The 17,911-nt window shown below is 43.1% G+C and overlaps 1 protein-coding gene and 1 long non-coding RNA gene across 6 annotated transcripts in view; one reads left to right on the top strand and one right to left on the bottom strand.

The window, feature by feature from the left end:
- LOC134347131 (uncharacterized) overlaps positions 1–5,066 on the top strand; it is a 41,085-nt gene extending 36,019 nt beyond the window's left edge. The window contains exon 3 of the long non-coding RNA XR_010018089.1: positions 5,032–5,066. This is a non-coding gene — a long non-coding RNA (uncharacterized LOC134347131). The remainder of the gene's footprint in view (positions 1–5,031) is intronic.
- pde8b (phosphodiesterase 8B) overlaps positions 1–17,911 on the bottom strand; it is a 341,898-nt gene that overhangs the window by 107,449 nt on the left and 216,538 nt on the right. The window lies entirely within an intron of this gene.

Genomic DNA, 17,911 nt, shown 5'->3' with positions numbered 1-17,911 from the left:
GAAATTATGCTTTCCAAATTGCAACAACAGGGATTATACTAGTTTAAGGCAATGGTACTTAAAAATGGATAGACCATTGTGCAATATAGTATTAACTTCTTTAAAAATTATCCACATATAGGTGGACATGCACACTTGATCAATTATGATTTGACTTGTGATTGCAGGGCCTGCTGTATTAAGATGTAGAACTTCACACTGTCAGGATTAAATTCCTTTTGTCATTGTCCATCTCATCTTCCCAACATCTTTCTTTGTGGTTTAAGATTTTTCTCCTTATTATCAACACCACCACTAACAACTTCTTATCAGTGGACAAGATAATTATGCCTCCTACATTCACACCCAAATCACTAATGTATATAACGAAAGGGTTCTAGTTCAGACACCTGTGGTAACCCACTGGTCATCTGCTTCCCATCACTCCACCACCTTTATAGTTTGCCTTCTATTACCAAGTTACTTTTAGGTCCAATCCATCAACTGGTGCTTAATTCCACAGGCTCTATACTTTTGCATCAGTCTCTGACATGGGATCTTGTCAAAGGCACTGCAAAAGTTTATGCAGATAACATTAACTACACTACTCTCAGCAATACACTTTAATCAAGCATTAACCTAGCCCCAGTTTATTCTGTATGGCTTTATGGTTTTGTATGTTTCAAGTTTGAGTGACGGAGTGGAGATACGTCTCTACCAAAGGCACTCCTTCCCTCCATTAATCTGCAGGCCACCTTTGGGCAAGTTGTAGCATCAGCTTCGCCCCTGATCAGGGTCACGTGAATGTTGTAAATGGCAAACCACTTCTGTAGAAAATTTGCTGAGAACGATCACGGTCAAGACCACAATTGCCCATGTCATATGACAGCATATAATGACGACGATGATGATAATGATGCTTCAAGTGTGAATAATTTATTTGTAAATGGAAACCGGTAATTTGTAAGCTTATATAACTCTACTTAGTTAAAGTCATTTTTAAGAGGACAATTTTTTTTTAACCAAAACCAAACCAGTGGAAATTTGAAGTAAATACTCAGCAGATCAACAGCATCTGTGCAGAGGCTCAAAGTGTTTCAGGTTGATTATTTCTTGTTGTTTCTTCATCCAAAGTATGAACCTCTTTGCATTTGAAAGATGCTAACTGATATGCTAGTTAATTCTATCCCATTCCAACTTCATTTCAGTTGGGTGATCTCTGTAGTTCCTTCATTTTTTAGCATGTTACATTAATTTTGTTTTACTGATTTATGAGACCATGGTGCAACATTTCTTTTCTGTTAATAATTAATGGCTGAGGAGTAAAGTAGCAGAAGTGCAGTATAATACAGAGGCACTGTCAATCAACCAAGTTAATAAAATCAGCAAATGCCAATGATTCTTGCATGATCAGGGCATTATATTTGGCCGCCGCCTTCTCCTGAGACAGTCCTATAGGAGTGAGGAGGATCTTCAACCAGTACAATTCTGTAGCTAATGAGTTCACGCAGCTCACTCTGAAACAGGCAATACTCCATGGGGCTGGTGGGTGACCTATCAAAGTGATTGTAACCCATCTCTGTAGTCTGCTCACGGCCTCCTCATGCTCCCGTTGGACAGACGATGTTCCTTCATGGGTGCTGCTTTACCAGTTTGAGTGACCCAACATTTTCAAGGAGGCATCAAGGCCATCTTTGCACCACTTTCACTGGCCTCTTGAAAATTCCCCGCCACGATGGAGCTCAGAATCAGAATCAGTTTTATTATCATTAACTTATATGATGCAAAATGTGTTCTTTTGTGGCAGCAGTACATTGCAAAGGCATTAAATTACATAAATAAATGGTGTCAACAAAAAGGAGTAATGGTATAATGTTCAAGGGCTCTTGGACTATTCAGAAATTTGATGGTGGTGGGGAAGAAGCTGTTCCTGAATCATTGTCTGTGGGTTTTCAGTCTCCTGCGCCTCCTTCCCGATGGTAGTAGTGAGAGGAGGGCACAGCCGTGATGACAAATGAATGTCATCCCCATCAGGCACCGCATTTTGAAGATGGCTTCGGTAAAGGGAGAGTTGGGCCCATCATGGAACTGGGTGAGTCTACAGCCCTCTGCAGTCTACTGCGACCCTGTGCATTGAAGCCTCTATACCAGGCTGTGATGCAAACAGTCAGAACGTTCTCCATTGTACATTTTTAGAAATTTACTCAAGTCTTTGGTGACACTTTGGGAGTCTGGTGTTAAGCACACAGATGACATGGCCTTCCCACCTGTGCTGGTTGATGTGATCAGCAGCTCAGTGCTGTGACCGCTGACCCAGGAGGGGAAGCTGACGTTGCTATGTTAATTCTGCCAGTGAAAGGCAGTAGCATTGATATAATTGTGGGAGAGTTAAAGAAAGGCAGGGAAAAGTTGCATCAGGATCTTCAACTCCCATTGGTTTTGTGTATGGCCAATCTTCTTGTACACTTAGGTGAATTAAGAAACATTGATTTGGACCTTGGCCTCCAAGCTGTGCACATACCCTGATGGCATCTGGGTACTGCAGCTGATGACTGAAACTGGTGTGATCTTGGTTTCTGGACGAGAGGGAATCAGAGTTAATTTAAACAATTTCACACCCATCCTGTGGATTGACTCTTCTCCAGTAAGGGCTTGTTGAAGGCAAGGTACAATGAAGAACACTAAGAAGAGGGTTGTTGCAATGACAATGTTTGATTCCATTCAGAATGGGATTGGGCCTGTGGTGGAAAGGAGGATTTTGGCTTGCATGTCTTCATGTAGCAGACAGTCAATGATCATGAATTTCTGAAGCCAGCCACATTGGTCCAAAGGTTCTATTTAATATCAGAGAATGTATACAATATACAACCTGAAATTCCTACTCTCCGCAGATATCCCCGAAACAGAAGAAAACCTCCAAAGAATGAATGACAGAAAAAATTGGGGTTTTACATTTTTTCTGTAAGAACCCCAAAGCCCCTGCCCCCTTTCCCCTTCCCTCTCTGCCCCCTCTCTTTGGGGTTCTTACAAGCCCCTGCCCCCTCCCATACACAAGCAGCATCAACCCTCCCCATCCCCCCACTTATTCCAGCAGAAAGCATCAGTACTGCCACCAGCCATCATACAAGCAACAGCAAAACCCCAAAAAGAGACCATGGTCTATAGTCTATCAAAAACTAACTGTTCACCCCAACAGTTCAACATCCCTCAGTGTCTGTCTGTCTGTCTGTTTGTTTCTCTCTCTCTCTAAAAAGGGAGAGAAACATCACTCCTTCCACAGCGAGAGGAAAGACAAAAATGCCACTTTCGATGTTACAATCTGTAGTGCCGCTACAGACTGTTGTTGGGGGAGGGAGTGGGGGAGAGTGGGGAGAGGGTGAGGGGGAGAGGGTGAGAGAGTGGGGGTGGGGTGAGGGTGAGAGGGGGCGAGGGTGGGGGTGAGGGGGTGAGAGTGAGGGGAGAGAGAAAAGAAAAAGAAAGAAATTTTCCATTATCCATGAATCCCTGTTGTAGAGTAGCATAAAGCAATATATAGTCATTGGTTATGCTATCTACACTTTCCTTGGGAATGTTGTGTGACACAGATCACACCCAATGTGTCTCCTGATCAATGGAATCTGTCTGTGGTCCTGGGAGACAGTGATCCAGGAGGGTTATTGCAATGAGTTTCCCTGTGGACAATACCAAGATTACTCTGCAGTTGCTGCAACCATTTCATGACATTGGTCACAATTCTTGCATCTCTAAGATCCCCAGGCCTGCTTTTCTCTTTCTAGATGAGGGAAATGTGGTCAGGAAATTCATATTATTATACAACTCCACCATATCTTTATACCTCTGGTGGGATATCCAGGCAACTTGCGATACTTCAAATGCAGAGTGAACTTTTCAACCTCATGCCAAGCTGAAGTAATACTAAAACTGTAACAGAGTCTTTATGTGTGAGACTAAGTCAAAGAAGCAGGCAAATCTGAGTGCCCTAGTTGAAGATACCTATGAACTACTCCTGGAGGCACTGACTGTCTCGTTGACTAATCAGCCCTCAGCAGTCTGCTTACACTGCAGCTGGTCTTAAGAATGCTTTGAACATCCTGGTTGCTCTTATCAAACTAGTCTTAGGGCTTTCAACTAAGAAACTATTCATAGGTATTAATCAGAGTGAGTCTCAAATCAGACCAACAATGTGAATGCTCTGTAGCAACATACACAAAATGCTGGAGGAACTCAGCAGGTCAGGCAGCATCTATGGAGATGAATAAACAGTCAGTGTTTCAGGCAGGGACCTTTCTTTAGGACTGGAAAGGAAGGGGGAAGATGCCAGAATCAGAAGGTGGGGCGGGGGAAGGGAGGGAGGAGAATGAGGATAGCTAGAAGATGATAGATGAAGCTGGCTGAGTAGGAAAGATAAAGGGCTAGAGAGAAAGGAATCTGATAGGAGAGTAGAGTGGAACATAGGAGAAAGGGAGGGAGGAGGGGACCCAGGGGAGGTGATAGGGAGGTAAGAAGAGATAAGAGGCTAGAGTGGGGAATAGAAGAAGAGGTGAGGGAAGGGATTTTTTTTACTGGAAGGAGAAATCAATGTGCATACCATCAGGTTGGAGGCTACCCAAAAGGGATATAAGGTGTTGCTCCTCCACCCTGAGGGTGGCCTCATCACGGCACAAGAGGCGTCCATGGACCGTCATGCCAGAACTGGAATGGGAATTGAAATTCAAATGTAATTAAAATACTCTGTAGCTCGAGTCATTTGGGAGTCATAGACTAGTTGCAAGGTGTTGACTTCTTTATGAGGTCTCCGAGTCCTTTGTTATTGTTTTTCCTGCAGCAGAATTTTTGTTGACGTTGCTTTTTCTAAGCCTAGATAGATGGAGAAAGAATGGAGTAGGCAGTGAGCAGTCTGTAGTGGCTAGATCCTGATAAAGCATGGATGAGGTCAACCTTCTTGTAATCCCTGATATGGACAACCAAGGGTATTGTCAGAATAGTCTTGGCAGTTATTTTACGACAACTTTATTTTCCTACAAATTAAACTGTTTGGTTTTGAATATACAGAATAAATGGCTGAGAACCTAATGTTGGATATGGGAATAATAAGCACTGAAGTAAGAGAATCAACCAGCGCATGCTGAAGGAATGTCATCATGAATGTCAATAAGTCTTTCACAGGTAAGTGGTGAAGGCTGACGTGACAGTGAATGAAAAAAGCAGTATTTGTTTATGACCATATTTATATTTGCCAGTTTCTCTGATGTTGTCTCTCCTCCCAAAAATCTGCCTACTTAAATTGTGTCAGGAGGACATAATGCAAATTGTACACTAGTTTGTCAAGAGATCTGAATTCTCAGCCACTGGGGGAAATTATCTATCTTAAGACCTAGGCTCTGACTGTTTGTGAACCCTGTTTTCTAGATGCCATTATTAAATCCTCCATCTTGAAATTTAGGGTAGCTCTGCCTGGGTATTTGCATTTTCTGCTTATGCAATAGCAGCGTATTGCATACCTTGTGCTGATGGAATGCAAATGGGATAATGAACAGGATCCGATGCAAACTAATGCAAGATAGACTAATTAGCAGTCAAGTCAGTGATCTCACCACTGGGAATAATATTGCCAAAAGTTGGGAAATCAGTTCCAGCAGCCGTTTACACATTTTTTTTTTACCTTCGGAACAGGACTATTGTTCAGTCAGGAAAAAATGCATATTATAAGTAGTGATGGCCACGCAGACCACTGAATGTTTACAATATGGCATGAAATCTATTGCCTAGAATTTGGGTAACCTTTATGGCGCCCCTCTCACCCCTTTCCTTCTCCTACCTGCCTATCACCTCCCTCTGGTGCTCCTCCTTCCCTTTCACCCATGGTCCACTCTACTCTCCTATCAGATTCTTTCTTCTTCAGCCCTTTACCTTTTCAGGGTTTGAGGGTTGGCACAACATTGCGGGCCGAAGGGCCTGTACTGTGCTGTACTATTCTGTGTTCTATGTTCTACCTATCACCTCCCAGCTTCTCACTTCATGCCCCCTTGTCCACCCACCCACCTTCCTCCTCACCTGATTTCACATACTTTCAGTCGCCTGAGGTGGAAGAGACGCTGCTGTGCTTTTTTTTTGCCACACAGCTGGTGTGTACAGTCCAGGTGAGATCTTTGGTGATGTATATACCAAGGACTTGAAACTACTCACCCTCTCAACTGCAGACCTAGTTTGTACTCCTTCCCTTCACCCACCTTCTTATTCTGGCTTCTTCCTCATTCCTTTCCAGACCTGAAACATTGACTCTGTATTCCTCTCCACAGATGTCACCTGACCTGCTGAGTTCCTCCAGCAAGTTGTGTGTGTGTGTTAATTTGGTTTAACCTATTCTTGAAGTGTAAGTCATATTGCAATGTGAATAATCTCAAAAAGCCTCTCAGTTTTGGAAGGGGTTGGGGGAAAACAGCTCAGTCAGCTTTCTAAACACATCGGTAAATACGTGAAACGACAGAGCCTCAATGGGACGTTGGTGGCTGTCCATCAACTGAGATTATTTACTTGCCCAGTTTCCATTGAGTGAGTAGGGTTTAAAGGCAATCCTTTGATCTCTCATTAGAGGTTTAAAATATCACTAGGTCTCTGGATGGGGGTAACATCTACATGATCTTATTCTCTTTAAAATCGTTTCACTCCCCTTTCCAACAGAAAAAGCTGAACAGGACAGACAGCCTCTGCAGTGACATTTCAGACTATTATCTTGCATAGGAGTGATCTGATCCATTTCCTTCCTGCAATATCGTATTGTAGAATCTACAATATGACTCGTGAAGTTAAATAAGAAATCTACAGTCTGGGGAGGTGTCTGATGGGCAGTTAGCATATCATATCTTCTCACATCTCTGTGCAAAATATAAAAGAAATCTACAACCTCACTAGAAATAGTGTGCATGACCTTGCTCTTAAGCTGCAAGCTCCAGACATAGAAAGGTGATCCTGAAAATTGTTCTTTCTTTTTTCAATCTTTTTATCAGGTACAAAGGTCATCAGGCCTCAGGTTGGCAGTGCAAATCACATTTCTAGTTGGAAATGCTATCCCACGCATGGCTGATTTAAGCAACTTCACACAGTAAAGAGGATCAGGCATGGGTTAACACTCTGCCAAGCCAGGCTGAAAAACTCGGTGGTCTGAAAATTCTGTGGAAACAGTCTTTGTCCCAAACATCCTCTCTGAAATGACCATTTCACCACCTCACTACACAGTCATTTGAGAGCTAGTTACCTTTCCACTTTACTGAGACTTATTGGCTGCCCACAGCAATGGGAGGATGGGACAATTTCCTCTGAGGTGCACTCAACTGCATACAGTCAGGGAGTGTAATCAGGCAGCGAATGTCTTCAATAGCAGTTGTGTCAAGTACCACTTGTGTGTCTATGAGTATAAGAAAGCATAGCTTGTAAAAGATAAAACTAATAAGGAAGCTCCTATTGCTGCTGCATCTTTAGATTTATTTCTTAGGAGACTGAATTGTATAGAGCTGACAAGACCCTAGGTTGGCCTTGCTGTATTTTGCATAGGTAATGAATGACCACACTATTTTTCTCACTAGGCTCCCCAGCCACAAGACCTATCCAAGTTTAATGGATGGATTAAAGTGCCTCATTGCCTACAATTCTTTCTGTAAACTGGAATTAAATTGCAAAAAAATCTGCGTATGATGTCTTATTGCAAAAGCAGTAACCAAGAGAGAACGTAACCTTCAACAGTATTAGCATTGCTGAGTTCCCCACCATTATTAGCCAGAAACTCCACTGTGCCAATAAAAACATACCATGGCTACAAGAGAAAGTCCAATTGCACTGGATGAATCACCTCTTAATTCCCTGAAGCTTTTCCATATTAACAAGGTACAAAACAACAACATGATGGAATACTCTCCACCAGCGCCAATGAGTGCAGCGCCAGCAACTCACAAGAAAAATTGCTTGCACTGCATTAACCAACCGATATGTTTATTCTCTCCACCACCAGCAGACACTGACTGCAATGTGTACCCTCTCCAAAAGGCACCGTAGTCACTCACCCAGACGATTCCAACAGCATCTCCCAGACACTACCTCAGCCAAGACAGACAAGGGTACAAAGTGTATAGGTACACCACTGTCTAAATGTTACTGTAAGTTACTAAAATAAATAAATAGTGCAAAACAAGAATAATGAAGCGGTGTACATTGGTTCATTTGCCATTATAGTAACACCACCCTCAATGTCCAAAAAACAAAAGAGCTAATCGTGAATTACAGGAGGAACGGAGACAGGCTCGCCCCCATGAACATCAATGGGTCTGCAGTTGAGAGGGCGAGTAGTTTCAAGTTCCTTGGTATGCACATCATCGAAGATCTCACCTGAACTGTACACACCGGCTTTGTGGCAAAAAAAGCACAACAGTGTCTCTTCCATCTCAGGCGACTGAAGAAGTTCGGCATGGGCCCCCAAATCCTCAAGACCTTCTACAAGGGCACCATTGTGAGTATCCCGACTGGCTGTATCACTGCCTGGTCCGAATTGCACCAACCTTGATCGCTGGGCACTGCAGAACGTGGTATGGACAGCCCAGTGCATCTGTGGATGTGAAATTCCCTCCATTAAGGACATTTACAGCAGCAGGTGCAGAAAGAAGGCCCGGAAGATCACTGGGGACACCAGTCACCCCAACCATAAACTGCTTCAGCTGCTTCCGTCTGGCAAATGGTGGTGGTGGCATCCGTTAGTCTCTCGAGACCATGGATCTGCGCCTGGAAGGTCTTGCCTCAATCTGTGTTAGAGCAGCATCTGTTGTAGCTGCAGAGCCCCATGCGGGAGTGACAGTCTCGGCTGCAGCGACTGCACTTGAAGGCGCTGTCCTCCGGTGTTGTCTTGGTGCTGCTTTTTCGATGAGTGCGCTTTTCTTCAGCAGCAAGCCTCAGCTTCTCTTCTCCTCTTTTTAGACCTCTGTGAAGTTCCAGCCTCCAGTGAGAGCGATCGCTTGTGATGTCCTCCCACCTCTTGATGTTCATTTCCAGTGACTTCATGTCTCTCTTGCAAACGTCTTTGAAACGAAGATAGGGCCGCCCTTGTGCTCCCTTGCCGGAGGCCAGTTCCCCGTACAGCAGGTCTTTTGGGATCCTCCCATCTGACATGCAGTGTACGTGGCCCAGCCAGTGGAGACGGCGCTGTTGGAGCAGGGTGAAGAGGCTGGGTATCTGAGCGTGGGCCAGGACCGCATTGTTGGTGACTCGGTCAGTCCACATGATGTCCAGGATGCGTTTCAGGCTGCGAAGGTGGAAGGCGTTGAGACGCTGCTCTTGTCTGTAGTAGAGGCTCCAAGTCTCGCTGCCATAAAGCAGTGTGCTGAGGACGCAGGCCCTGTAGACTGCAACTTTGGTGTGCGTCATCAGCTTTCTGTTCTCCCAGACTCTCTTTGTCAGCCTGGCGAGTGTTGGGGCTGCTCGTCTGATCCGTCTGTTGATCTCGGGGTCTAGGGAGAGGCTGTCCGTGATGGTGGAGCCAAGGTATGTAAACTCCTGAACTCCAGCTCGTAGTTGTTGATGGTAATGGCAGGGGGGGTGCTCAAAGCCTTGGCCCAACACGTTGGTTTTCTTCAGGCTGATGGTCAAGCTGAAGTCCTGGCAGGCTCTTGAGAAGCTGTCCATGAGGCGTTGCAGTTGCTCTTCAGAGAGTGTTGCCAGTGCCGCATCACCTGCAAACAACACGTCCCTGATGAGTACTTCACAAACCTTGGTTTTTGCCCTCAGCCGGGACAGACTGAACAGCCTCCCGTCCGATCTGGTGTGGAGGTAGACACCATTGGTTGATGTTCCAAAGGTACCGCAGCATTAAAACCAGGACCAACAGGCTACAGGACAGCTTCTTTCTACAAGACATTTGACTTTTAAATTCACACGTCTGTACATTGTGATGGAGTCATAATGCAAAGATTTTTACTCCCTCACGTTGTAGGATGGATGTAAAATTTAAATAAATTCTAAATTCTATCTGTACACTATCTTGACAGAATTACATTGTTAGTTCTTTAGAGCTATCTGATGATTCCTTTGGGAGCTTCACACAAAAAGTCACCGCCCTTTGGTGCCGCATCTTTGTTGGGTACCTGAAAATCCACACACAATGTTTTTGGAACAGCTTCTTTCATCCTGCCACCAGATTTCGGAATGGTCTATGAACCAATGAACACCACTTACATTATTCTTGTTTTGTACTATTTATTTTCGTAAATTACCGTAATTTTGTCTTACCCTGTCCTGCTGCCACAGGACAACAATGTCAGTAACAATAAACCCAATTCTGATTCTGATAGGTCTAAATTCTGGGACCTCCTGCTCAACGACACTATGCGAGAACCTTCACTAGTCCAACCACAATAGCTCAAGAAGGTAAATCACCATTGTCTCCTCAAGGGCAATTTAGAATATGTCATAGATCTTAAACATGAGAATGTCTGCAGATGCTGGAAATCCAAAGTAACCACACGCACAAAATGGTGGAGGGACTCAGCAGGTCAGGCAGCATCCATGGAAATGAACAAGCAGTCGACCTTTCAGGCTGAGACCCTTCTTCCGGACATAAATCTTCATTTTTGGCAATACCCAAGTCACAAAGATTATTAAACTTGAAAGAAAATTTTCTTCTTCAATGTCTTCATTTTTCTCTGAAAGACATCCTTTTCACACCGGGATGTGATTCAGCAGCTGTTTGCACTACTGAAATTAGAACCACCATTCACCTTGACACAAAACCTGAAAAATACTTTCATTCTCAAGGGAACATCAAGGAAGTTTCACTTCATTAGAGCGAAGTTTGCCTGTTGTAGTCAAGTGAAGATGAAATCATTTGCCTTGAGTCAGTTTGAACCCACTAAAGAATAAAAAAAATACAGATATACGTAATTTGCCCTGGATATTACACATTGGGCCAAATCTTAAACCTGAAAGAGGATCAAGATGGAGATTGATAAATATCGATACTAAGGGCAGTGAAAGGGTTTAAGGAGAGAGCAGCGAAATAGCTCTGAGACCAATATTTGATCAGTGACAAATGGCAAAGCAAGCTTGAAAGGCTGACTCTTGCTCCAGAGGTTTTCGCCAAAGCAGACAGTTCATGTGGGACTTAGAGGTCACTATGCTATCAATGATGAACAAAATCCAAACTGTGCCATTAAATGTGAAACTGGGGAGTTTAAGCAAACACCAGCCCCTCCAGCTATATTTCTTTAGGAGCTTGAGAAGATTTGGTATGTTGATAAAGACTCTTAGCAAATTTCTACAGATGTATCATGGAGACCACTCTAACTGGGGTCACTGTCTGGTAGGTAGTGGTCACTGAACAGGACTGGAAAAAGTTGCAGAGGATTACAAACTCAGCCATCTCCATCATGGGCACTAACCTCCCCACCATCAAGGGCATCTTCAAAAGGTGATACCTCAGAGAGCTGACATCCATCATTAAGGACCCCCATCACTCAGGACATGCATGCTTCTGATTACTACCATCAGAAAGGAGGTACAGGAGCCTGAAGACACACATTCAAGGCTTCCAGACATCTCATTCCCCTGCTTTCACCCCATACCCTTTGATGCCCTGGCGAATCAAGAACCTATCTATCTTTGCCTTAAATGCACCCAATGTCTTGGCCTCCACAGCCGCTCGTGGTAACAAATTCCACAGATTTACCACCCACTGACTGAAGTAATTATTCCGCATCTCAGTTCTGAAAGGACATCTTTCAATCCTGAGTCATGCCCTCTTGTCCTAGAATCCCCTACCATGGGAAATAACTTTGCCATATCTAATCTGTTCAGGCCTTTTAACATTCAGAATGTTTCTATGAGATACCCTCTCATTCCCCTGAACTCCAGGGAATACAGCCCAAGAGCTGCCAGACGTTCCTCATACGGTAACCCTTTCATTCCTGGAATTATTCTTGTGCATCTTCTATGAACCCTCTCCAATGTCAGTATATCCTTTCTAAAGTAAGGAGCCCAGAAGTGCACACTATACTTCAAGACGTAGGGTTAGTAGATTAATTGGTCATATGGTTGTAGTTGGGGGGAGAGACGAAGAGAGGCAGAGAGGGAGAGAGGCAGAGAGGGAGAGAGGGAGAGAGGGAGAGAGGGAGAGAGGGAGAGAGGGAGATAGGGAGAGAGGAATATGTCATTGATAATAAACATGATTCTGGGAGAGCGTTCAAACCTATAAGGTCATTACATCAGGTTAATAAACAGAAGGGTTATGTGCAATTGTACTAGACACTGGTGAAGTCACCTGGAATACCCTCCACAGTTTTGGTCCCTTATCTTAAAACAATACAGTAACATTGGAGGCAGTTTAAAAGATTTATCAGGCTAATTCCTGTGATGAGAGTTGTCTTATTGTGAGAAACTAAATAGTTTCTTGAAATTTAACAGAATGAAGGATGAGCCATTGGGATGTCTTCACTAGTGAGGCAGTCTTCAACAGGGAACATTACTACAAGATAGGGGGCTGGTTATTTGAAACTGAGGTACCTAAAATGTTCTTCTTGCAGAGGGTGGTAAATCTGCAGGCATGGTAACTAGATTATAAGAAATATCCAAAGTGGAGGTCAACAAATATTTAATTGAACAAGGAATAGAGGGGTAGGGAGCGATGGTACAGTGGAACTGTTGAGTCTCGTATAGTTCAGTCACGAATCAGATTAAATGGTGTGCAGGCTTGAAGGCCTACACCTGCTCTTATTTTCTTCCGTTCAAACGATTAAATACTGAACATCCTTGTCTGCTCCACAAGTTGCTCAAGTTTTCCTTTACATAGGATTGGTGGTACAGTATTTAACATATGAGAAATGACTGATAGCTCCGGTCCTGTAGTTAATGGAGTTCAGAAGGACGAGGGGGGAAATCACATTGAACCTACTGGATATCAAAAGGCCTGGAGAGACTGGATGCCTGGATGTTGCCTCCATTAGTGGGAGAGTATGATCTGCGGGCAAAGGGATGTGCTTTAAAGCTGAGATGAGAAGAATTCCTTCAGCCAGAGGGTGGAAAATCTGTGGAATTTGTCACTACAGGGGATTGTGGAGGTCAAGTCACAGGGTATATTTAAAGTAGAGATTGATAGGTTCTTAATTAATAAAGGGGTTTAAAGGGTATTAGGAGAAGACGGGAGAGTAAGGTGGAAAAAGAAGCAGACATTATTGAATGGTAGAGCAGACCTGATGGGCTGAACTGCCTAATTTTGCTTCTGTACCTTATGGTCTTACAGCCATTTTTTTGGTCAGAATTTAAGACCTTCCAAGAAATTTAATTTACAAATATCAAGATTTGGGCTGCTTCTGCAAAAAGTGAAATTCATTTATTTTAAATTTACATTTTAGTAATTCTGAACATGTATTATACTGTCCTTATATTAAGGAGTGTTAGCCAAATGGTGTAGCAAGAAAGAAGTCTATTGGCACAAAATATTCTGTGCTTTAAATTAAGCTATAATGACATTAAAAATTGTCATTATTTTACAATTGTTTATTCTGACAATCTCCTGGTCGGTCCTTTTAAATGTGAGATTATTCAAAATTCTGCTGCCCCTGATCTAACACGCAATGTCAGCTCAGGGTTTGCTAACCAAGAGAATAAAAGTTACAATTCTCACCCTTGTTTTCATTTTCCTTCATGGCTTTTATCCTGTTCATAATTTGCATCTGTTCCATAATCCTCTGACCAATATGAGCCTGTCTATTTTCACTATTTCAATCAATTTATAGCCATCCTTTTAGTCACCAAGATGTCAAGGTCTAGAATTTCATCTCCAAACCTTTCTACCTCATCTTCTTTAGGATGTTAATTGAAACCTGATCCTTTGACAAGCTTTTGGTCATAAGACCATAAGACATATGAGCAGAATTAGACCATTGACCCATTGAGTCTACGTCACCATTCATTGATGACTGATCCTCTTTTTCCTCCTCAACCCCATTTCCCGGCTTTCTCCCGGTAACTTTTGATGCCATGTCCAATCAAGAACCTATCAATCTCTACCTTAAATACACTCAACGATCTGGCCTCCTCAGCTGCACGTGGCGACAAATTCCACAAATTCACCAGCCTTTGGCTAAAGAAATTTCTCCGCATGTCTGTTTTGAAAGGGCGCCCCTCTATTCTGAGCCTGTGCCCTTTTGTCCTAGACTCTCCCACCATGGGAAACATCCGTTCCACATCTACTCTGTCTAGGCATTTCAACATTCAAAAGGTTTCAATGTTCTCCACCCCCCCCCACCATCCTTCAAAATTCCAGCGAGTCCAGGCCCAGAGCCATCAAATGTGCCTTGTATGATAACCCTTTCATTCCTCGAATCATCCTTGTGAACCTCCTCTGGATCCTCTCCAATGCCAGCACATCTCTTCTAAGATGAGAAGCCCAAAACTGTACACAATATTCAAGATAAGGCCACATCAATGCCTTATAAAGCCTAAGTATCACATCCCTGCTCTTGTATGCTAGATCTCTTGAAAGGAATGCTAACATGGCATTTGCCTTCCTCACTACTGACTCAACCTGCAAGTTAACCTTTAGGGTGTTTTGCACAAGGACTCCCAAGTCCCTTTGCATCTCATATTTTTGGATTTTCTCCCCATTTAGAAAATAGTATGCACATTTATTTCTACTACCAAAGTGCATGGCCATGCATTTTCCAACATTATATTTCATTTACCACTTTTTTGCCAATTCTCCTAATCTGTCTAAGTTCTTCTGCATCCTACCTATTTCCTCAACACTATCTGCCCCTCCACCAATCTTCGTATCACCTGCAAACCTGGCAACAAAGCCATCTATTTGATCATCTAAATCATTTATATGCAGCACAAAAGGAGTGGTCCTAACACTGAGCCCTGCTGAACACCACTAGTTACTGGCATCCAACCAGACAAAGATCCTTTTTTTCCCCACTCGCTGCATGGGCTCTTAACTTGGTAAGCAGCATAATGTGTGGCACCTTGTTAAAGGCCTTCTGAAAGTCCAAATATACAACATTCACTACATCCCCTTTATCTATCCTACTTGTAATCTTCTCAAAGAATTCCAACAGGTTTGTCAACCAGGAATTTTCCTTAATGAAACCATGCTGACCTTGTCCTGTGTCACCCAGTACTCCATAACTTCATCCTTAACAATTGACTCTAACATCTTCCCAACCACTGAGGTCAGGCTAACTGGTCTATAATTTCCTTTCTGCTGCCTTCCTCCTTTCTTAAAGAGTGCAATTTTCCAGTCCTCTGGCACCATGCCAGAGTCCAATGATTTTTGAAAGATCATTGCAAATGCCGCCACAATTTCTTACGCTACCTCTTTCAGAACCCTAGGGTGCAGTTCATCTGGTCCGGGTGACTTATGGACCTTTAGGTCTTTCAGCTTTTTGAGCACCTCCTCTCTTGTAACAGTAACTGCACACACTTTTCTTCCTTCACACACTACAACATCAGGCACACGGCTATTGACTTCTACAGTGAAGAGACAGTCATCTGCCCATATGCCTCTGTACGATGCCCGGTATCACATTTTGCTTGATGATCAGTTCTATGAAGGGCCTGAGATGTTGAACTATGATGAGGGTACCATAAACAAACAAGCATTTGCAGCCTCACTTCCTCAATCCCCTGCCAGTTATAAAGTAACAAAGTGCTCCAAGCTAAAGATAGTGGATTTTAAACTTAATTATTGACTGCCAGGAAATAAACCGTAATGTAAGATGAGTAGGAGAAATGTGCTGTTGGAAAATACTAAATAAAGATGGTGAAAGTTTTGCTGGAGGTCATTATAGAGGAAATTATACTGTTTGTCCATCAGATAAAACAGACAAATAGCATAGATGGGTCAATTTTTATCTCCTAATTCTTAACTCCCACTGGCATTTAAACTGATACTTACTGGAAACCCAAAAGGTCATTTGCAACTCAAGCCGATTCATTCATTTATTCATTTCCATTGCATATTTTGATTTGCACAAATTAATTATTAAGATTAAATGAAGTTGCACTAAACACTTAACATCAAAAATAAAATGAGCTTTAATAAATCATAATCCATTTACAAAGCATCAGCCATTCAAGAACACAGGCTTATTGAAAATCTATTAGCTTGGAATTAATTACCAATTCAAGTAAACTGAGAGGGAATATCGAGTCTTCGTCCTATTTATTCTTTCCCTTCAAATTTTCTTCAAAGGCTCCCCATGTTTTGCTCACGTCATGTGTCGTTTTTATGCGGCCTTGACCAGTTTCAAGGTCCTCACTCCAGAAAGCAGAAGAGCCCTCTGAAGTACAGAAGTGGAGATTTAGTAATGTTAGTGAGGCCCAAGAGCCTTGAAGTGCACAGTTGGTCATTTAGTTCTTGGTTTCAGAAAGAGCGTACTCCCACAGTGGTCGACTCAGAACGATGACCTCACTCACCACTACACCCAACACCTACAGACACACTTCAAAGGACTCTATACATACTTTGACAGTAACTTTACACTTTGAAATTATTAGGATATTAGAAGATCCTTCATGTCTTCTGCCTGAGGTTTTCCCTCCTAATCCAACCCACGGTTACCTCCCACTAAAAGATGCTCTCCCATTTCTGCACTCCTGATCGCTCCATCACTCTTGCCAGCTACAAGCAGCAATCAATGCCAGGGTTAAATCCAGGGCTTATGGTCTCCAGCCCTTCATGGATTTCAACTTATGCCTCTGGATCAACCCTTCAGACTGAGATGTTTAATGGAAAATTGTGCATTGTAACACAGAGGTTCAAATATCACAACTTATCCTGGTCCAGTCACGTGGATGATGTGGTTGAGAAGGTTCACCAATGCATCTTTTTCCTCAGTGTGTCAACATCCATGGCATTTTTCCATGATAGTGGTTCGTTTTGGAGGGTCAAATTTGAAGGCAGAATACAAAATTAATGGTAAAAGACTCTTGGCACTGTGGAGGATCAAAGATATCTTGGGTCTATGTCCATTGGACACTCAAGGCTGCTGCACAGGTTGACAGTGTTGTTAAGAAGTTGTATGGTGTGTTGGCATTCATCAACTGTGGGATTGAGTTCAAGAGCCGTGAGGTAATGTTACAGCTATATAAGACCTTAGCTCGACTCCACTTGGAGTACTGTGTTCAGTTCTGGTCACCTCACTACAGGAAGGTTGTGGATACTATAGAAAGAGTTCAGAGGAGAAGTACAAGAATGGTGCCTGGATTTGAAAGAATGCCTTATGAAAATAGGTTGAGTGAACTTGACATTTTCTCCTTGGGGCGACAGAGGATGACAGGTGACCTGATAGAGGTGTATAAGATGATGAGAGGAATTGATCCTGTGGATAGCCAGAGGCTTTTCCCTGGGCTGAAATGACTGACACGAGGGGTCATAGTTTTAAGCTGCTTGGATGTAGGTACAGAGGGGATGTCAGGGGTAAATTTTTCACACAGAAATTGATGGGTACATGGAATGTACTGCCAGTGATGGTGGTGCAGGTGGATACAATAGCGTCTTTTCAAAGACCCTTAGATGGGTACATGGAGCTTAGAGAAATAGAAGGCTATCTGGTAGGGAAATTCTAGGCAGTTTCTAAAGTAGGTTATATGGTCAGCACAACATTGTGGGCCGAAGGGCCTGTAATGTGCTGTAGATGTCTCTGTACTATATTAGAGTCGGTAGAGTTTACAACCCTCTTCAGCCTCTTTTGACCCAGTGCATTGGAACCTCCAGACAATACTCTGAGTTACATCTGGGGCTTTGATGACATACCAAATCTCTTCAAACATGGAATGAAGTAGAATCGTTGGTGTGTCTTCTTTGTGATTGCATCAATATGTTGGGCCCTGGGCAAATCCTTTGTGACAGTGACACCAGGAACTTGAAGCTGCTCAGCATCTCCACCACTGACAT

This window comes from Mobula hypostoma, chromosome 5 (genome assembly GCF_963921235.1).
Source record: "Mobula hypostoma chromosome 5, sMobHyp1.1, whole genome shotgun sequence".
In the NCBI taxonomy this organism is placed as follows: Eukaryota; Metazoa; Chordata; class Chondrichthyes; order Myliobatiformes; family Myliobatidae; genus Mobula; species Mobula hypostoma.
This window is presented reverse-complemented; position numbering and strand designations above follow the sequence as displayed.